Genomic DNA, 23538 nt, shown 5'->3' with positions numbered 1-23538 from the left:
GACAAAGCTTTTTAGGGCATCGGAGGAAAATCAGGAGTTTTCCAATAGAAATTATTATGGCAATGAAAGGAGAAAACAAATGATTTTTCTCTGCCCTGGCATCTGTGCTTGACTAGGTATTGCTAAAATAAGCAGAAATTTGGTATTTTATCCAGAATATAGTTTCCTGGTTACCTAGAGTTTTTTCTTTTAAAGATAGAATGCTATGGAAGCAAGGTCTTATCTATGGTGAAGAATGCATTCTGACGACAAACAGCAAAATGAAATTCAGAGTTGTCTCCTGGCTACTGATCTTAGCTGGCATCTGAGAAATTTTGTAAACGACACTGACCCCCACGAACTGACCCTGACATCCTGGCATGCACAACATCAAAGGGATGTATGCACACAGACCAAAGGGGAAAAAATTAAAAAAAAAAAAAACCCAAAACCCAAACCCTAAGGGGCTGAGTTCTATTTTTAAAAAACAGCTTTGATAAAAAGCCTAAAAGATTATGTAAAACTAGGGTCATAGGAAAATTGGGAAAAACAATCCCAGATTGTTCTAATTTCAAGGAATGACTTTATTCATGCTAAACGTATAGCCTATGGGTTCTGGCTTCTGTCACCTTCCAAATAAAGTGAGAAACAGATTTCTTACATTTTTTTGTTCTTGGCTTCTAACACTCTGCTTGTTAAGTCGATTTCTGAGCACAGGAGGAAGATAAAAGCCTTTTTCTTGTGGGGTGCAGGGGAAAGTGGTAGGGAAGGAGTGGGAAATGTTATTCCTAATAACCTGCCCAAATTAGGTAAGCACAGGGGGTGAACCGAAAGATCTGATGATTATTTTTTTTTAAGTAAAAATTTAATGACTGTAAAGGGAAAGAGTAATGAATCGAATGGGCAGAGTCTAGCTTCTAACTCTAAGCATTTAAGAGGTGCTTCCTAATGATGGCGGTGCCCACATGTATGCCCGCCATTGTCGGAATGAAAGTGAATGGAATCCCTTAGAAGACCTTTGATCAGACACTCTGCCCAGATAGGAGTCAGCTTGTGCTGAGAAGGAAGCACTCCATCCTGTCATGGGTGGGAGATCACTCCCACAGCTCAATCAGACAAAAGGTGACACCCTGGCGTTTGTAATTCCTGAGGAGCCCCAATTAATTTATGCACCTGCTAGTGTGTGCCAAGCTGAGTTAAGGTTTTATTTTTTTACATTTTTATATACTTTCTCTCAAAAATATTCATATTTATTAATGTTGGCTTAGTAATGCTATTCCCCTGCAGAGAAAAGGAAATGTGTTCATCTCAGCATTCTTGCCTACTTCCTCTCTCTTTCCTCCTTGTTTTAATTAACAATTGCTCAGTGCCCGGAGGGCTGTCATTAATTAAAAGATTTTTATAAAATCCTTCAGGAATAAGTATAACTGTATTTTCCTCTTTTTAAACCAGAATGTGGTTTTAAGATTTATTTTGTAGTGGATTTCTTTCTTTTTTATGATCTTCTTCTTGTGATTAAATTTATTTTCCAAAGATTCAGTTGTTGATTTTATGCAAATGTAAGATTTTTCAATATAGGAAATAAAATCTCTTGATGTTTTATTAATTCTTGCTTTCCTTAGAGATTGGTAAAAGTGCTTTCACAACGTGGGAATTATGCTTTAATAGAAAAAAATACTAACATTAGTAACTCTTGTAATTGGAACAATGTATATTTTGGTAATTTTCTTTTTCCATTGTTTAAGAAGAAGGTAAGGATGTGTTTGGGAGTTAAAAGAATTCACTGATGAAGGCAGATGGAGGAGATAACTAGTAAGTACATGTGCCTTCAAGCCATTAGGCTGTGACTTATACCATCTAATTACTATTTTGACCACTGATAGAATTTTTTCTCCCTCTAGTCTATGAAAAAACAGATTAAATAAGAGACTATAAAGGGACCAAAATGATTCCAAAGGTGGCTTAATGAAAAAAGAATAAAATGTTCTGCAGTTTTATGGAAGGTTATAAACCTTATGAAATGAACCGTTTTCTGATGATAAAATGCTTCTGGAAAGGCGGTCAGAACCTTCTGTGACACAGGAGAGCAGTGTCTCTTTCAGAACCAAGGTCATCAGGAGAGGTTTACCAATATTTTATCATGGTTCAAATCCCTTTTGTTGCAGTTTCTAAACTCCTTTTTCCATGTTAAAATATTGCAATGCAAACCATAGGAATTAACTTTTAAAAATCGTATGTGTTTGAGTTGAATTATAGAAGCCAGTTTGTCTTTATTGAAGGCCCTTTGATGGAAAAGGCGAATAGCCAAATCCTTTATCTAGTCTCTTTTCTCCTTGACATCTTTTAGGGTGTGATATTCCGAAGCTTCATCCTCTCTCAGTACCACCACCACATGCACTTTACAGCGCTTTCTTCTCTAGCCAATCCTCCATCAACTCTGCTCACCATATTCCTCTCCTCCTCCAAATACAAGGAGACTCCAGGGCTCCCTCTTGGCCCACTCCAGTCTCCCCTCTCTGGTTTCTGTTTCTCAAGACTTTGGCCACTAGGGTTACAACTCTGTGCCAAATAAGCCTCAAAACAAATCATCTGTCCTACGTTTGTGCACTTCTAATTACTTCTTGACCTTTTGATTTAAAATACCTTTAAAATCATGATAGCAATATAAAAACATAATAAGAAACTGAACAACTAGAAAGGGGAAAAAATCACCAAAAATTCCACCATTTCAAAACCTCCATATTATTTTGGTGCATTTTATACCCATATGTTGACATAATCATCATAGTTAATATTTTGGATTATAGTCTACTTTTTTTGTTAATATTAAACCAAAGACATTTGTGTGTTGCTATTCAGTCATAAATCAGATTATAATATAACTGAGCAATGTTCGTTAAGTAGACAGTTCAGCGTTTACTTAATCATTCCTTTGCAGTTGGATGTTTAGATGGTTTCTAATATCGCAATTATGAATAATGCTGTCTCCTATACATTCATGCATAGTATTATTTCTTCAGGAGAGAGTCTCAGAGTGGAATTACTGGGTTAAAGTTTATGAACACTTACGTGTATCTTAAGAGACATATCTCTAACATATATTTTAAGATATAGTGACAATGTCAATTTTTGGTCTCCAAAAGTGATAAAATTATATGTTTGTTTATTTTATGCTTTTTATTTTAAAACAATTTCAAATTTACAGAAAAATTGCAAGAATAGTACAAAGAACTCCTCTATACCCTTTGTGCAAAGACTCCAATCAAATTTTGCCAGTTGTCCCAATTGTGTCCTTTATAACAAAAGCATTGCCCCAGGATCTCGTGTTTCACCTGATTGCCACATTTCCTGAGTCTCCTTCAGTCTGGGTCAGTTCCTCAATCTCTCCTTCACCTTCAGTCTGAAGATTACATAACCAATGTCAATTTTAACATCTCATCATCATCTGAAATACAACAAATCTAAAGCTGATCTTACCGTCTTTCTCTCAAAATCCACTCTCTCACTGAATTCCTACTTTCTGTCATCTTTCTTCCAACAACCTAGGCTCAAAACTTATCTTCTCCCTTAGTCCACAGGTAATTACCAATTGTTAAATATCATTATCCAACTGTCACTCAATACCTTTACTTGCATTTTCCATTAGCACCTCAAACTCAACATGTCCATCACTCAAATCATCAGCTTCTTATCAAAACCTCCTCCTCAGCTTCTTGTTTCCATGAATAACCTCTGAATGGCACCAACATTGGCCAAGTGGGCCAAGTCAGCATGAGGAAAGACAGGCAGCAGGAAAGCATGGTGTATTCAGTAATAACATGGTCCTGTGTTCTAGAAGAGTCAGTAGGATTGGAAGGAGGGAGTAACATGAGAATGAGCCTTCAAATCCTGTGCTAAATAATTCAACTTTATGCATGCCTTCTTTCTGGACTATATTGTAAGCATTTTAAGCCTCTAGCTATTCTTAAAACTGCTTTAAATCCTAGTACTAACTAGCTTTTTGTATACAGAGAGCACTAAATAAAAGTTTGTTGATATAGTTGATACTTTACATTGGGGTTTATAGCCTTTGAGTGTTCATCCTCTACTGCAAGTTGCTTTCCTCTCTAAATGTGGCATGAATATTTCTAACTATAATCATCTGATCTGGAAAACATGGGCAATACTCTTACCTTTGCTCTAAGCAGGAGTGGTAGGACTGAATATACTAATTTTGTGAATACTAATTTAGCAAAAAAAGAAAATATTTAGCAAATGTTTATTGAGGCCCTACTATATTTATGTGAATTTAATTGATGCCTGACTCAACTGAGGAAGAGATACCCATGTGGGAAGTCAAAGTATGAAAACTTAAAACTTTAACTAAGTGGTCCACCCTTTAAAAAAATGAACAAATTGGCTTAATTTTCAAAACATATATGTACTTTTAATTAAGCTTTCAGTTTTCACAAGCAAATAAGGAAAGGCTAGCGGCCTGTGCTTGTGGAGAGGAAAAGCACATTAGGTTGTGTCTTTAAGAGACAAGTTTATGGCAATAAATGCCTACATTAAAAAAGAAGAAAAGTCCCAAGTTAACAACCTAAAATTTTATACTCCAAGGAACTAGAGAAAGAAGCAGCTAAGCTCAAGTTTAGCAGAGCAGGAAATAACAGAGATTAGAGCAGAAATAAATAAAATAGAGAATAAGGAAAAAAATAGAAAAAATAAACAAAATCAAGAGTAGGTATTTTAAAAAAGATAAACAAAACTGACAAACCCTTAGCTACACTAGCTAAGGAAAAAAGAGAGAATACTCAAATAAAATAAAGTCAGAAGTGAAAGAGGAGACATTATAACAGATACCTCAGGAAGAAAACATCTATAAAGGACTATTATGAACGATTATATGCCAGCAAATTGGATAACCTAGAAGAAGTGGATAAGTTCCTAGAAACATACAACCTAGCAAGACTGAATCAAGAAGAAATAGAAAACCTGAAAAGACCAATAACAAATAAGGAGATTGAGTCAGTAATCAAAAACCTCTCAAGAAAAAAAACGCAGGACCAGATCGCTTCATGGGTGAATTCTACCAAACATTCAAAGAGGAACTAATACCAATCCTTCTTAACCTCTTCCAAAAAATAGAAGAGGGAACACTTCCAAACCAATTTTATGAAGTCAGCATCACCCAGATACTAAAGCTAGAAAGACAACATAAGAAAAGAAAACTACAGGCCCACATCCCTAATGAAGGTAGATGTAAAAATCCTCAATAAAATACTAGCAAATCAAATTCAAGAGCATATAAAAAGGATTATATATACACCATGACCAAATGGGATTTATCTCTGTGATGCAAAGATGGTTCAACAAATGCAAATCAATCAATGTGAAACACCACATTAACAGAATGAAAGCTAGAAACCATATGATAATATCAATAGATTAAAAAAAAGCATTTGACAAAATTCAACATCCATTCATGGTAAAAAAAACTTTCAACAAAATAGGTTTAGAAGAACTTAGCTCAAGACAATAAAGGCTGTATATGAAAAGCCCACAGCTAATATCAAAGTTAATGAAGAAAACCCAAAACCTTTTCCTCTAAGATCTGGTATAAGGCAAGGATGCCCATTCTCACCATTTCCACCCTACACAGTACTGGAAATTCTAGACAGAGCAATTAGTCAAGAAAAAGAAATAAAAGGCATCCCAATCAGAAAGAAAAAGTAAAATTATCCATTTGCAGATGACATGATCATATATGTAGAAAACCGTATAGACTTGACAAAAGAACTGTTAGAATTAATAAACAAATTCAGTAAAGTTTCAGGATACAAAATCAATATAGAAAAGTCAATGGTGTTTCTATACAGTAATAACAAACTATCCAAAGAAGAAATTAAGACAACAATTCCATTGACATTGGCATCAAAAAGAATAAAATACTTATGAATAAACTTAATCAAAGAGGTGAAAGACTTGTACACTGAAAATTATAAAACACTGATGAAGGAAATTAAACAAGACACAGATAGTTGGAAAGACATTCCATCTTCATGGATTGGAAGAATTAATATTGTTAAAATGTCCATGCTACTCAAATTGATCTACAGATTCAGTGCAATCTCTATCAAAATCCCAGTGGCATTCTTACATAAATAGAAAACAGCAATCTTGAGCAAGAAGAACGAAGCTGGAGGCATCATACTTACTGATTTCAAAATAAAGTACAAAGCTACAGTAATAAAAACAATATGATACTGGCATAAAAAAAAGACATATAGACCAATGGAACAGAAGAGAGAGCCTAGAAATAAATCCATGCATTTATAGTGAACTGATCTTTGACAAGGGTGCCTGGAATACACAATGAGGAAAGGACAGTCTCCTTAAAAATGATGTTGGGAAAATTCTACATCCATACGTGGAAGAATGAAATTGAACCCTTATCTCACACTATATACAAAAAACAACTCAAAATTGATTAAAGACTTATACATAAGATCTGAAATTGTGAAACTACTAGAAGAAAACATAGAGAAAAAGCTTCTTGACGTTGGTCTTGACAATGAATTTTCGGATATGACACCAAAAGCACAGACAATAAAAGCAAAAATAGACAAGTGCGATTGCATCAAACTAAAGCTTCTGCACAGCAAAGAAAATAATCAACAGAGTGAAAATGCAACCCACAGAATGAGAGAAAATATTTGTAAACCATATATCTGATAAGAGATTAACACAGAAAACACATAAGGAACTTCATCCAACTCAATAGAAAAAGCGAAAACAAAACCAAAAGGCCTGATTAAAAAGTGGGCAAAGGAGCCGAATAGATGTTTCTCAAAAGAAGACACACAAATGGCCAACAGGTACATGAAAAGGTGCTCAACATCACTAATCATGAAGGAAATGCAAATCAAAACCACAATGAAATATCACCTCAAACCTGTTAGAATGGCTATCATCAAAAAGACAAAAGATAACAAGCGCTAGCAAGGATGTGGAGAAAAGGGAACCCTTGCGCACTGTTGGTGGAAATGTAAATTGGTACAGACACCGTGGAAAACACTATGGACGTTCCTCAAAAAATTAAAAAAAGAACTACCATGTGATTCCGCAATTCCACTTCTCAGTATATATCCAAAGGAAATGAAATCAGCACCTTGAAGAGATATCTGTGCTCCCATGTTCATTCCAGCATTATTCAGAATGGCCAAGATACAAAAATAACATGAACGTCCACTGATGGATGAATGGGTAAAGAAAATGTTGTTTACATGACATGAAATATTATTTAGCCATTAAAGGGAAGGAAATCTTGCCATCTGCAACAACATGGACGAATCTGGAGGACATTATGCTTCGTGAAATAAGCTAGACAGAGAAAGATAAATATTGCATGATCTCACTTATAAGTGGGATCTAAAATAGTCAAACTCATAGAACAGAGAGAAGAATAGGGTTGGTGGGGAAGAAATGAGAGGGCAATGGGGAGAGGTTGGTCAAAGGCTACGAAGTTTGTTATGCAAGGAGAGTAAGTTCTGGAGATCTCATGCATAGCATGGTGACTATAGTTAACAATACTGTATTTTACACTTGCAGTTTGCTAAGAGTGTAGATCTTTGTTGTACTACAAAATAAAGAAAATGGTAACTATATGAAGTGATGGATATGTTAATTAGCTTGATTGTGGCGTGTACATGTACCAAAACATCAAGTTAGTATAAATATATACATTTCCTACGTGTCAGTTATACTTCAACAAAGCTGAAAAAAAACCAGACAGCATGTGTGTTCTGTTCTATCACCTACTGGCTGTGTGATGGGGGCAAAATGCTTACATCTCCACACCTCAGTTTCATTGTTTGTAAAATGGGGGTGATGATAGTAGTTCCTACCTCATAGTGTTTTTGCATTAAATGACTTAATTTATGTGCTGAGATTACAACAAATGGTGCAGAGGGATGATACCTTCCTAAGGATTTTCTGAGTTGCAATAATCTTATTTAAATCCAATCAATTCTGATTATTAATATATTCATGGATTGAATCAATATTTGCTTTAGTTCGGCGAGCTAAGTGCAGCAATATGGATGCATGAGACAGTTCCCATCATCAAAGACATCATATGGTAAAAATTAGAGAAGCAAAATAATACTTCTGGGAAAGGAAGGTGTGATGCTTAATTTTATGTGTCATCTTGACCGGGCAAAGACTAAATAGCATTTCTGGGTTGTCTGTGAGGGCGTTTCCTGATGAGATTAGCATTTGAATCAGCGGACTCAGAAAAGTAGACGGCCCTCCCCATGTGGCTGGCATCATCCAATCCATTGGGGGCCTGAACGGAAAAAGAGGCAGAGGAAGGAAGAAGTTGCCCCTTTTTTTCCTGCCTCATTGCTTGCAGAGAACACTAGAAATGTTCAGAATCATTGGAAAATATTGCCTTCAGTGTTTTATCTCAAAAGTATGATTAGACTGTACATACCTTTTTGTATCTTTATTTTCAAATTAACATTATGTTATATGCACTTTTCTGTCACTAAATTTTTTCCAGTTGAGATATAGTTGACATACAGCACTGCATAAGTTTAAAGTGTATAGTATAATGACTTGACTTACATATATTGTGAAATGATTATCACAATAAGTTTAGTTAACATTCCTCGTATCATATAGGTATAAAAAAATGAAAAAAATTTTTTTTCCTTGTGATGAGAACTCAGGATCTATTCTCTTAACCTTCAAATATACCATACAGCAGTGTTAACTACAGTGGTCCCCCCTTATCCATGGGGATACATTCCAAGACCCCAGTGGATGCCTAAAATTATGCATGGTACCAAACATAACACTATGTTTTTCCTAAACATTCATACCTATGATAAAATTTAATAAATTAGGTGCAGTAAGAGATTAACAACAGTAACTAACAACAAAATAGAACAATTCTAACAACATACTGTAATGAAACTTATGTGCATGTGGTCTCTCTCTCTCTTATTTGTACCGTACTCACCCCTTTTCCTGCGATGATGTGAGATGATACAATGCCTACGTGACGGGATTAAGTGAGGGGAATGACGTAGGCATTGTGACGCAGCATTAGGCTACAATGGACTTTCTGATGATATGTTAGAAGAAGATCATCTGCTTCCCACCCAGGGTTGACCTCGGGCAACTAAAACCTTGGGTAATGGAAACCGTGGATGGGGGTATCTACTGTATAGTCATCATGTTTTACATTACATCCCCCATGTTGTACTTATTTATCTTATAACTGGAAGTTTTACCTCTTGATATTTCTGAATCACAAAATGCAACTCTTTTATAGAAAACAAAAAACAGAAACAAAAACCTCCAACCAAACAAAACCAAATAACATTCCCTACTTCCAAATAAGGAAATACATATGGTACCTCTTAAAGCTTCATCCTCTCAGCTGTCTATAGGACTCTTGCATAATTCACGTTCATTCTGATGGAGCTACACTCTAAGACACTTAGAACCAGGAGGCAAGCTTGGCTCTGTGGCATCATGCACAGAGGAACTTTGTTCCTGTTCGCTGTCAGGTTCACTGATCCATGGTGTGACTGCCAACTTCCTGGTGCACGTTTTGACGTGAACATTGGCATTGTATCAACGGATCTCTCCCAAAATATAGAATCCTGAGTCAATTATTGAGCTTTTTGATGTATAAGGCACCACCCAGAGTCACCCTAACCTAATAGGCAAAAAAACCTGAGAAGGAAAGCAAAGAGCTTCTTCTATAGGATCTGAGGCCGTGAACCCTCATTCCTTATATGGCCACTGATGATGCATCTCTCAGACTTTGGTCTTCACATGCTGTGATATCAATTAATCTCCTGGCCCTTCACATTTAGCTGATTTTCCCAAGTCACCCATCACTTGTTTCCAGTTGAATCTATCTGGCAGTAACAGCCTGTTCTACTGTGGTTACATCCACACAGGGTGCTATCATCATCTTCATTCTCCATCAGACTCTTGGTCTTGCTTCTTCCACAGCCTTGTTCAACCCAGAATGACATCTCCTTTATAGGGATATCTCTTTTCAATTTTTTATTATGTGCTGAGTTTATACTTGTTTAATGAATGAACAAATAAACCTATTCTGTCATCTTCCAGAATTTTCGTAAAGGCGGACAGAATAGTTGTTCCACATTTCATTTACTAGTCAGTTATCTGTAAGTTATATTACTGTTCTTGGGACCCAAGTAGAATGGATAAACTTCCAACTTTAAAAGACTGTAGGGGGGCTGGCCCTGTGGCCGAGTGGTTAAGTTCATGCACGCTGCTTCAGTGCCCCAGGGTTTTGCAGGTTCAAATCCTGGGCTCGGACCTAGCACCGCTCATCAAGCCATGCTGAGGCAGCGTCCCACATAGCACAACCAGAAGGACGACAACTACAATATACAACTAGGTACTGGGGAGCTTTGGGGAGAAAAGGAAGAAAAATAAATAAATAAAAGCCTGTATGGTCAGAGAGGACAGCCCTGATTTAGATTTGGTGCTCTCATTGCCTTGGCCTGGGTTCGTTTCCTGGTCAGGGACCCACACCACCCATCTGTTGGTTGTCATACTGTGGCAGCTGCATGTTGCTGTGATGCTGAAAGCTATGCCACCAGTATTTCAAATACCAGCAGGGTCATCCATGGTGGTCAGGTTTCAGTGGAGCCTCCAGACTAAGACAGACTAGGAAGAAGGACCTGGCCACGCACTTCTGAAAAAATTGGCCAGGAAAATCCTCTGAATAGCAGCGGAGCACAGTCTGATAGAGCCCTGGAAGGGGAGAGGATGGCACAAAAACACCGGGCAGGTTCTGCTCTGCTGTTCACAGGGGCGCTAGGAGTCAGATTTGGCCCAACGGCAGTAACAACAAGGATCAGAGAAGATGAAATTTGCTGTTATCTTTTAATGTCTTTAAAGTGATAGGCAATGAGAAAGCTGCCAAATCAGAATCAATCTAAAAACACTTTTTTTCTAGGAGTGATTGAAAGGGAGCATAAAAAGATGTCAGGCTGACAGATGGATTACCGCTATTTCAGATTTGCAACCAGAAAACAAGGCCAGGCTGTGGATCTTGGTGTGAAATTGCAAGTCTTCTATCTATTTCAGGCGATCACACTGGAACAACTTATTTTATGTTCCAGGCATCCCCCACTTCTCTTACATACACAGCAGCTGCTGTGCCTGACGAGAGCCGGTCAAGGACGATGCTAGAGTTATAGTCCCCTATATTTTCCTTCTCCCAAATATTTTGTGTGTGTGTGTGTGTAGCAATTTATAAAGCTGAGAAGCTTGTAACTGTATGTTGCTCTATGGTAAAGAGGTAATTCTTAAGACCAGATTATATCCTTGAAAAGTAAAATATTGACTACTGTCTTTAGCACTATCCAACATCTCCTTCTAGAATTATCTGTCTTCTGCGTGATCTCACTTTCCACATCCCCCGCATCCCCTACACGATACTGTTCATTTTTGCTGCCTTTAGTCAGTCTCTGCCTCAGGCATTCTTTCATTTTCTGACCATTTCCAGGAGCCTCCTCCCATCAAAATTTATCTTTTCTATTTCCTGATACTAATAAAAAGAGACGGCAAGTCCAAGGTCACATTGGGTTCAATATTTGAGAATCTGCTCTATGTATTGCTACACTGGAGTTATTTTCATTTAAACAAATGGCCACTAAAACACATTGCCTTACCTAATATAATGTGTGTGGAAGAGCAGAAATTTAGACAGTGAAGCAAGATGGCAGTGTTTCGTCTCAAATCACATGATGGAGGTGTCTATGACCCCTCTAGATAAAGCTGGGTTATGCTCTGATCTTCAAAAATAAAAATCTAACTTCTACTTTAGTTGAGCCTTTTATTATTCAAATGCCATAGTTTGACATTATTTTTCCTGGACATTATATTTTCTTGCTCAGCTTGACTCCCAGACAATTTGAAATATTTTAAATGTCTTTTGTATTCATAGTCTGATTTTTGGATAGGAAACTTTCTCAGTCTTCCATTATGAAGCAATGAATTTAATAGCAAATTCCCATAATCTACTAGCAAAATGGCCCTAAGCTTTTAATGGCAGTATTGTCTTCCTTCATTGTCTGAAATCAACTAATTTAAAGGCCAACAGTGATATAGCATCTTGCATCAAAGGGAAGTCAAGAGAGCATGGTTCTAGTTCCTATTCTTCCATCAATTAGTGATGTGTTGTTGAGAAAATGGTATCGCTGCTCTGGGTCTCTAAATGTTGAGAGCTGGATTCAGTGATGCTTGAAATTTTTTAGGTCATACATCCTTCTGAGAATCAGATGAAAACTGGTCCATCACTCTATCGCACACACAAATACACACAATTTTTCGCATATATTAGTCTATTTGCTGCATGTCATGGTTAACAGAGCCAACTCTGGCCCAAGTTTAAATGCCACCTTCACCACCTACTGGTTCTGCAACCTTGGGAAAATTACTAAGCACTTCTGAGCTTCAGTTCCTTATCCATTAAATGGGAAAAATAATACCTGCTTCATAGGGCTATTGTTGGTTTTGGTATTTGTGAAAGTCCTTAGCTCAGTGTCTGGCACACAGTAGGCCCTAAATACATGACAGGTAAAAAAATTCATGAAGCCAAAAACCACTGGATTAGATTATCTCCAACAGTGTTTAATTCTTAAATTTTGCTCCATGTATTTTTTGTTTTTGTTTTTAATAATTTTATTCTTTAGAGCAGTTTTAGGTTCTATGGAAAATTGAGGGAAGGTACAGAGATATGCCATATGTCCCCTACCCCCACACATTCAAAGCCTCCCCCTTTATCAACATCCCCAGAGTGGTACATTTATTACAACGGATGAACCTACATTGACTCATCACTATCATCCAAAGCCCATTAGGATTCACTCTTGGTGTTGTACATTTTATTAGTTTGAACAAATGTATAATTCATCCAATTGTATAATTTGGACAAATGTATAATGACAGGTATCCAACAGTATGGTATTGTACAGAGAAGTTTCACTGAAAATCCTCTGGGTTCTGTCTATTCATCCCTTCCTCCCCCAAACCTTGACAACCACTAATCTTTTTACTGTCTTCATAGTTTTACCTTTTCCAGAATAGCATACAGTTGGAGTCATACAGCGTGTAGACTTTTCAGATTGGCTTCTTTCACTTAGTAATATGCATTTAAGTTTCCTCCATGTCTTTTCATAGCTTGACAGCTCATTTCTTTTTAGTGTTGAATAATATTCCATTGTCTGGATGCACCACAGTTTATTTATCTATTCGCCTACTGAAGGACATCTTGGTTGCTTCCAAATCTTGGCAATTATGAATAAAGTGACTATAAACATCCATGTGCAGGTTTTTGTGTGGACATAGGTTTTCAACTTTTTTCGGGTAAATACCAAGGAGTACGATAACTGGATCATATGGTAAGAGTATGTTTAATTTGGTAAGAAACCGCCAAACTGTCTTCCAAGATGGCTGTGCCGTTTTGCACTCCCAGTGGCAATGAATGAGAGTTCCTGTTGTTCCACATCCTTGCCAGCATTTGGTGTTGTCGGTGTTCTGGATTTTGGCCATTCTAAACGAATTGTAGTGGTATTTCATTGTTGTTTTGATGTTAATGAAGCTTAGCATATCCATTATTTCTTTCATGGACTATGCCTTGGTCTTGTATCCAAAAAGTCATTGCCAAATCCAAGGTCATCTAGATTTTCTCCTATGTGATCTTCTAGGAGTCTTATAGTTTTGCATTTTACATTTACGTTTGTGACCTATTTTGAGTTAACTTTTGTGAAGGGTGTAAGACCTGTGTTGAGATTCATTTTTTTGCATGCAGATGTCCAGTTGTTCCAGCTGGTATTTAATTTGTTTTTATAAATAAATAAAATTTATTTACTACTACAGCACAGTACTTCAGTCTGCATTTACCAAGAAAGCATCAGAGAGGCTGTTTTTCAAAATATTCTTTGGGCAAAAATTAGGGGATCAGACGCAGGGGAGACATTCCACTAAACAGGCTGGGGAAGCATTGCATCTTAGATCTCCCTCTTTGAGATTTACAATGTTTTCAGCATATTAAAAGTTCTGATGAGTCCTAAAATAAGGAAAATGTACTAATGGCTTATGTCAACATTTCTCAAACTTATTTCACTGGGTTACTCATGTTTTACCCCAAATCTTATTGATTTCTCCAAGAATCAGTGTTTCTTGACACAGTTCAGGAACTGTCCTTTTGGTCTGGGATTATTTTTCTTCCTTTAAATCTCATCTTCCTCAGGGAATCGCTTCCTTAGTCAGAGGCCATTTTGTACAGGGGACATTAGTATTGCTGGAATGTGAAGTACATATAAAAATAGCTATCCATGATGGATTTCCTCAGTGATATATTTTGTCCATGTAGACAAGGCCTAAAACACAGTCCAATCAATCAATCAAAATTCTTCACACACTGAACACCAACTGCTAATTATTCTTGCAGTCAAACGTAGTGAGACACTCCTTGATAAGACCCCGGTCTCCACACTCACATCCTACAAATATTGACTAAGACAGCACTTCACAGAATCCTTCACACATATAGACACATGGGATGGCTGACAATCACTTAGTTATTTCGTCAAAGTATTCAACTGAGAGCTCTGGAAAACAACTTGGGAACTATAATTAGCCACTGAATTGATGCAGCTGAGATCATCATTAAGGCTCTGAATGTTTGGTGTGACGATTTGGGTAATCACATCATATTTGGGATACCGATTTGATACTAAATATCCATTGACTAGACTAAAATCTATCAACCACTCAGAAAATTTCACATCCTTTCTCTTTTAGTCTGTCCAGATTGGCCAAAAATCTTGCTAGCTTCCTCTTTGCCTCTTTATCTGGACAGACACAGTATTTCTGCACTGGTGACCCTAATTGTGACCAGAAACTTAGACGATAGAAACAGGAAATGAAATATTCAAAAAAAAAGTCAGAAAGAAAAGTCATGCAAAAAAAAAAAAAAACCCATAAAAAAAAAGAGATAACCAAAACAACTAAGTGAGAGAAAGAAGTTTAACTTCTGGGGTTAAGGCATTGAATATTTCCAAAAACAGAAATATGTTTTTATACTCATAGGAATTATTATACATCTTTTATGAGGGGAGAAAAAAACTTGACCCAAAACAGAAAAGACACACCAAAACTCTGTCACATGCAAACAACATACACTGGAAATAAATAACCCCATCTTGCATTTTAGCAACATAACTGGGTGAAATTTCTTGTTTTCCAAGAATTCTGAATCCACAAGGATTATTTGTTTTGGCACATGCTTATGTCTTACAGGCAATTTCAGGACTGGATTTCTAATCAATGCTTTCCTTGGATAAAACTTTTATATTAAAAAGAATGTACATTTAGGCAGAGGCTTATTTCTAGCCGCTTAGAAGGCTCAGAATTCCGCAGACCCCAGTTTAAATTGGTATTACGCTTTTACCAGTTGCTTAATAGGATTTTGCTCCATCAAACAGGCGCACAAATAAAAAATATTTGAAGTGACTCACACTACATCATAGCTGGAAACAACAAAACATTTAAAAGGTCTTTTGTATAACATATTGCGAGTCGCCAGCTGTTTTTCTGATCCATCGAGCAAATCTTGCACTGAAAGACTGCTGCCCGGAGGCAGGAGCTGACATTGATTTGAATCCACCAGCTCTCCCAGTGGATCAGATGGCATCTCAGCTCTGGAGTCAGTATTGCTATCACATACTCATCTGTCACCTCATGGGACAAGAGCTGCAAGAAATATGAAGAGAAATTGCTCCTGTGAGGGGACAGCTACATTTATTTCTGTTAAAAAAAAAAAAGCCACCACCTATAATGTGCATGTTAAAATGATGCCTAACGATTAAAGGAATCCATCCTTTTCTGCCCAAATATTAAGAAACTCAGTGGAATAATATATTATTTCTGCTTCCCAGCCCTATCCTTAGCCTTCCTTGGATTCAGCTAACCATGTGCTTTTCAAGGCTGTGTGGAAGTGATTTGTCCCCTCAGAAGCTCACACCCAAAGACATTTCAGAGTGGCTGCCACTTCCGCCTTTGTGTCCATTTCTGTCCTTGAGAGTGAGCATGGCCACCAAAGAAAGGGCCTTTTTCAATCGGTGAGCCGTATTCAGGGACTTCTCTACATTTTTATTTATTCTCCAGTTTCCAGGATGGCTCTTTAGTTTGAAAGACTGCAACCATTTTGGATAAAGCAATTTCAAATTTTACCTCATTTTCTGAGCCAAAAGTAAACTGGCTGCATTGAATTGAGAGCAGTTCCATCTTCCGAGGAGTTCAATAGCCCTCTGTACTTTTGCTTCTTCAATGATAGGATGTTGACTTCCAGTAAATGTTTGTGCAGTTCAGTAATTCAAAGTAGCCTGATTTAAAACTAGCTCACAGGAAAAGCTCAGCCCTCAACCCCAAATTGCACACTAATCTTCATCCATCCATCCATCCATCCATCCACCCATCTATCCATCCATCCATCCATCCGTTTATCCATTCATCCATCCATTCATCCATCCACCCATCTATCCATCCATCCATCCATCCATTTATCCATTCATCCATCCATTCATCCATCCACCCATCCATCCATCCGTCCATCCAACAAATATTTATTGAATACCTGTTATGCACCTGGAGACACAGCCACGGATAAAACAGACAAGGCCTCTGCTGTCACAGAACTCACCAAGTAGGAGGAAGGTGAATTGTTCATAAGACGTGTTACTCTAAAAACCACTGAGATTTGATGACAATCGCTGTTGTTCTTTTCAAAAGGTTTACCTTAATTCTATGCTTTGCTCAGTGCATTCTGTGCCAGGAAAACGTTCAGGCACAACATCTTCGGTTTAAGAATATAAAATATATTTAGAAAGGCAACGACGACACTTAGCCTCTAAGATACAGCCTGTCAAATATTCTTAAACAGATAAGAATCCTAACAGAAGAATTCATAAACACATTTAATATAGAACACTAAATATAGAGATGGAAGCATAAATGATGTCTGCATGATGAATTGTTGACCAAGTATTTCATTCAGAAAAAAGTAAAACAAATTCTCGTGGGTCTTAGACTATAAAGAAAGATAGCATTAAATGCAGCTTGTTTAGCAAAAAATAAATTCAGTAGTCACAGTAGCAAGAGTCTCTGGGGACCAACAGGTCATTAGAAGCTTTTAAGATTCTCATAGCAGATGACAGTCCCTTAGGTCCTTTTCAAGCCCAACTCGGCCCTCGTCATTCTCTTTCTTTGGCAGTTTTTTGAGTCAGTAGGCTGCAGTGTAATATATCTTGACATCATAACCTAAAATATTGGATCAGCTCAATTGTTATGCAAGTAATGTTGCTCTGCAAACGACTGCTGGGAGATGGGCTGCTACCAAGTGAAGAAGAAAATGCGTGCCACGTCCACTCCCTGCTGCCTGTGGCTTAATCAGAAATAACATCTGTGAGAGAACATGTGACACTTCGATGCAACAATGCATTTGATGGGCAAAAGTATCTGTAAGGAAATTTCTAGTACAAGGGAACCAGGACTCCGCAGCTTCTGCCTCTGTCTGTCCACACCCTCACCACCCCATCTCTCCTGAATTCCCTCAGGAAAGGGGCGGAGAGGAATCAGCTTGCCTGGAGGGCAGCATTTTATGGTACTCACCTAGATTAGAATTCCAGCATCAGGGATGTTTTCCTCCCACAGGGGCAAAAGTGTTTAAACCCTCCTAGGGCTCCAACAAGGGTTCCAACTAAATGTTCTTTTTTTTGCAACCCAATTCAAAAAAGGATTTAATTCAAAAATTTACATTTTGTAATTATGTATCTATGAATATTGACACTCATGAGGCATAATTTTTTTCCTGTCTTTATAAATTATCTTGGGACATCAAAAATTGTATCGAAAGAGACTTGCAGATAATGACAGGAGTTGTTGGGCAAGTGATTCATGCTGAGACATAAAATGTAGATGAGAGAATGTCAGAGGAACAGATTCCGGGAAATAATCTTCCGGATGTACATAGCCAGTGCATGTGTGGATCTGCTTTTAAGGATCTTCTTAGGGTAAAAATATGAAAAAGCATATATGAATATAGATGCAAAAATATCAGGAGAATTCCTTGGAAGTTTCTAATATTTCTCCCCTTCCTAAGCATGCACTGCCGAGATGCCTTTGGGCTTGACAATGTGTCTCTTAGCAGCAGCCACTCCCTGTATATTAATAAGAAGATTCAGGCAGCCTAACTGTGGAAAGAGACAAATTAGCTACAGCCTTAGCTCAGTTATAAGCCTACATTTTCATGCTTATCACAGCATAAGCTTTCAGAAGCATCCAGTGCACAGTAGACGCTCAATAAAAATGATCATTATCTTTGAAAGGAAAAGGATAAAGGAGGAAGCCTAACGTACAGTGCTTCATGTGGCAGCCTTTGCAGGAGGTATACTAAGAATGTTGTCCAGTTCTGGAGTGTCTTAATGGGGTGTTGCAATGGTCCACTATGTCTGCAGTCATAAACCAGCTTAATAAAAAGGCATGTGACTGACTGCTGGAGAGGCTATACTCCCAGGTGTTGTGTCCAGGAATGAATGAAAGAAACAAATGAAGAAATGGATGAGTGAATGATAGATATCATTGCGGTGTCCACCATTCTTAATTACAGCTAACAAAAAGTGGAGGATAGTGAGGGAAGTTTTAGGGGCTAATACATCCCTTCTGCCCACATTCCATTGGCCAGAATTCCATCAAGCACACGGAATCATAGTCTGTGTGTCCAGAAGGAAGTAAAAATGGGTTCCATGAACAGCCAGTCAGTCTCTGCCACCAAGGGTAAGAACTCAGATGTCCAGCTACCTGTCTGCTTGGTCCATGGCTACAGTTCTCCATAGGCTCTGCCACCTCTTCAGCATCTGCTGCCTTCCTTGTACCTCCAACCCCCAGCATCTGTGAAGAATCTTGCACCCTAGCAGACCAGAGAGCCTATCCAGTGGAGTCCTGGCCAGTCGGCCTTGGGTCAGATTTCTTGCCAGTCTACTCTGTTCTTGTCTCTAGTTCCACTGGGGCATGCTTGGCTCCATCTCCCTGGCTCTAAGTCCTCATTCTAATTTCAGTTCCAGTAGCGGGGTCTCTGTCCTGCTCATGCGCCTAAGTTCAGACATTAGTTCCTGCCTGGCACCCACTCCCTCTTTGGTCAGGTCTGATCAGTCAGGGGCCCATAAGGAAACAGAAGGTACATTCAAACTGGGTAATGTGAGAAGTCCAACACAGGGACCATTTACAAAGCTGTGGGAAAGGCATAGAGAAAACATGAGAAATAGTGAAGCACCTGGAACCGGGTCAGAAAGGGCAGGAAGAAGAGGAACCCGTGGGAAGGTCATCTTATGGGAGATTGAGGGCTGCAGCCAGCTCAGGGCAAGCTCACAGGGAGGGAGCTGGGGAAACAAGCACCCCCACTTCACCCTCCTTCCACCCTCTGGTGCCCTGCTGGTGCTTCCCATTGGCAAGCTAAAGGCCAAGGGGGTCCTTGGATCCTGTTCATGCAGGTCAGCCTCCAGGAGCACGGAGCAGGGTGAGGAAGGATGGAGAGCCAATCTGGAGGAGCAAATGGAAGCCACATAGCCTAATCCTCTGGGTCAAAGCATCTAGGTCCTCCTCCTACAGCCCCCCCCCCCCCCCCCCCCCCCCCGCCATGGCTGAGTTTCCACTGCCAGCTACAGACCTTTGGACAGAGTACTGTCAATCTTCTGGGACTTCAAACAGGTGCTTCCAGACATCCCTGCCTGAGGACACCTGCTTATTTACCCGGAACTCCAGGGCATAGAGTCCTGGTTAGAAGAACAGTTCCTGCAAGACAGGTCCATTTAGTTTCTAAGCAAGCATGATGGAGTGCAAAGATCATGGACTAGCGTCACAGAGACCTGGGTTCACAATTCCCACCTGTCATTTTTAGCTGCATGACCTTGACCAAGTTAGACTCTCTGAATCTCATCTGTAAAGTAAGACTAATAAAACCAACATTCCAAATTGAATAGTGTCATTCTGAGAATCACATGAGAAAGTCCAGATGAAAGCAATTTGCAAATTTTATAATATTATACAAAACTAGAGTGATATCATGCAAATATTGAGGATGTGACAGCAGCCATGGTAATCAAATCATGCATAGACGCAACACATTTTTTAAGAGCACATAGTAATTTCTTTCCTTGATTTTATAGAGGAAATTTACTAATTACTTTTCATTATTATACTAGCATCCATATTTACATAAACACTGGCTGATGGCACAATGTATTTTGCAGGGTTTCTTTAGTTTGTCATTCCTAAATTTCCTGTCTAAATAGCTATGCCCACTGGTATTCCAAACTGCAGAATTAAAGTGTTATGAAAACAGATTTTTCAAGGAAATAGTCTGTGCCATCAAATGGCAACATAACATCACAATTACCAATTGGGATCCTAAGCTCAAAGATGCTATGTGACTTTTCCTAAGTTCACAGCTCTATGTGACAGCCGTGGGGTCAGAAGCTACTGCTAGAGAATTCGGTGTTCTATGATACCACATTGTCTGTCTCCAGCTAGCAGAGCTTTCTTTCCTTAATCTCCCTGAGACCCTACTTACATATCTGCCCCTGAGCGAAGGAGAGTGGTAGGATGCTTCTCCTCCTCAAATGAGAAGGATGCTCCAATGTAAAAGCTGAGTTGGAGACTTGAATGACAGCAGAGAAAGAGGGAGATTGGAAATTCCTTTTGTAGGGTACTTTTCTTTGCATTCAGTATGTGTTCAGAGATTAGGAGAGTGGGAAGGTTTCCAACTTAAATTCTTTGTGAAACTGAAGAATATTCTATGAAGAGAGATTTTTTTAGGAAGCCAAGTGCTTTCAAACTATCAGCTTGCTGTGTTGCAAAGTGTTTCTGCTCAGCATCTCTGCACCTGAGGAACTTAGCAGGGGAAGGTCTGGACGATTATTCTGCCCATCACTTGCCAACCCGGGACTACAATATTCTTAAATTCTCACCCAATCTTGCTTTACTGAAAGATTTTTTAGCAGTTCTTTTGAGAATGTGTGACTCTACTGGGGGCTCATTGACCTGCTCCACGGTCTGTCAATGGTCTCAGTTTCTTTATCTTTTGTTCTTTTCAATTTTACAACATTACTGCCTGATCTATATGTAAAATTCTCTTTTCATAGCCTCCTTGGGACACTCCAGCACTCTATCCTCATTATGCTTGACCACTCCTCTTTGGTCTGTAGCACGAATGACTTGTTTCCCCCTCTCCCCTTGGGCATCCCTGTCATTCTCTTTCTTCCTCCTTCTTTTCTAACTGATAGTTCTCAGAATGTCTTACCTTCCTCTTCCCTTCCTCCCATGTGGGAAGAATCTCGATTCTTGTCCCTCTGCAATTTCCTCCCATATTTTCTACCACCACCTTGATGTTGCCATCTCCCATTTCTCTACCTCCACTGCTCACTGATCCCCTGCACTCCAGTGGCATTGGCAGCCCCAACTTGGGGTCCCAACTTTGCAGTGTTCTCCAAATAGGAGAAATGCAGGGCTAGCCACTGGGGTGCCTCTATTGATATTTCTTTATCTAGAATAGGAAAGAATTTAAAACATTAATATTTAGTATATGACTTGATAGTAGTACATGTCTATAATGATTTATAAGTATATATAACTCATCTATTGAATGAGGCGGACTTGATATAGATGAAATTAAACAAGAACTGGACATTTTTTCATACCACTGCCTTCTCGCAAGCTCTTTGACTTTTTCTTCTTTGCACCTGGTTGAACTCTTAGCCAGCTGTGATGGTTAATTTTATGAGTCAACTTGATTGGGCTGGAGGATGCCCAGGTAGCTGGTAAAACATTATTGCTGGGTCTGTGAGAGTGTTTCTGGAAGAGATTAGCGTTTGATTCAATAGACCGAGTAAAGAAGATCCGCCCTCACCAATCTGGGCAGGCATCATCCAATCCACCAGGGGACCAAACAGAACAAAAAGGTGAAGGAAGGGTGAATTCGCTCTCTCCTTGAGCTGGAACATCCACCTTTTCCTGTCCTTAGACATTGGAGCTCCTGGTTCTCGGGCCTTTGGACTCCGGGACTCAATACCAGCAACCATCCAGGTTCTCAGGCCTTGACCTTGGACTTGGAGTTACACCAGCAGCCCCCTGGTTCTCGGGCCTTGACCTTGGACTGAATCACATCACTGGCTTTCCCGGTCCTCCAGCAAGCAGAAGGCAGATCATGGGACTTCCCGGCCTCCATTCAACGTGAGCCACTTCCTATAAAAAAAACTCCTCTTTACATCTATATCTACATTTATATCTATATCTACCTCCACCTCCATCTCTAGCTACATCTACATCTATCTATATCTACATCTATCTATATCTATTTCTATGTATCTATCGATGCATATGGATGCGTATATGCACATCTATATCTACATCTATCTATATCTATTTCTATGTATCTATCGATGCATATGGATGCGTATATGCACATCTACATCTACATCTATCTATATCTATTTCTATGTATCTATCGATGCATATGGATGCGTATATGCACATCTACATCTACATCTATCTATATCTATTTCTATGTATCTATCGATGCATATGGATGCGTATATGCACATCTATATCTACATCTATCTATATCTATTTCTATGTATCTATCGATGCATATGGATGCGTATATGCACATCTACATCTACATCTATCTATATCTATTTCTATGTATCTATCGATGCATATGGATGCGTATATGCACATCTACATCTACATCTATCTATATCTATTTCTATGTATCTATCGATGCATATGGATGCGTATATGCACATCTACATCTACATCTATCTATATCTATTTCTATGTATCTATCGATGCATATGGATGCGTATATGCACATCTACATCTACATCTATCTATATCTATTTCTATGTATCTATCGATGCATATGGATGCGTATATGCACATCTACATCTACATCTATCTATATCTATTTCTATGTATCTATCGATGCATATGGATGCGTATATGCACATCTATATCTACATCATCTATATCTATTTCTATGTATCTATCGATGCATATGGATGCGTATATGCACATCTATATCTACATCTATCTATATCTATTTCTATGTATCTATCGATGCATATGGATGCGTATATGCACATCTATATCTACATCTATCTATATCTATTTCTATGTATCTATCGATGCATATGGATGCGTATATGCACATCTACATCTACATCTATCTATATCTATTTCTATGTATCTATCGATGCATATGGATGCGTATATGCACATCTACATCTACATCTATCTATATCTATTTCTATGTATCTATCGATGCATATGGATGCGTATATGCACATCTACATCTACATCTATCTATATCTATTTCTATGTATCTATCGATGCATATGGATGCGTATATGCACATCTATATCTACATCTATCTATATCTATTTCTATGTATCTATCGATGCA

Source organism: Equus asinus, chromosome 1, assembly GCF_041296235.1.
Source record: "Equus asinus isolate D_3611 breed Donkey chromosome 1, EquAss-T2T_v2, whole genome shotgun sequence".
NCBI lineage: Eukaryota > Metazoa > Chordata > Mammalia > Perissodactyla > Equidae > Equus > Equus asinus.
This window is presented reverse-complemented; position numbering follows the sequence as displayed.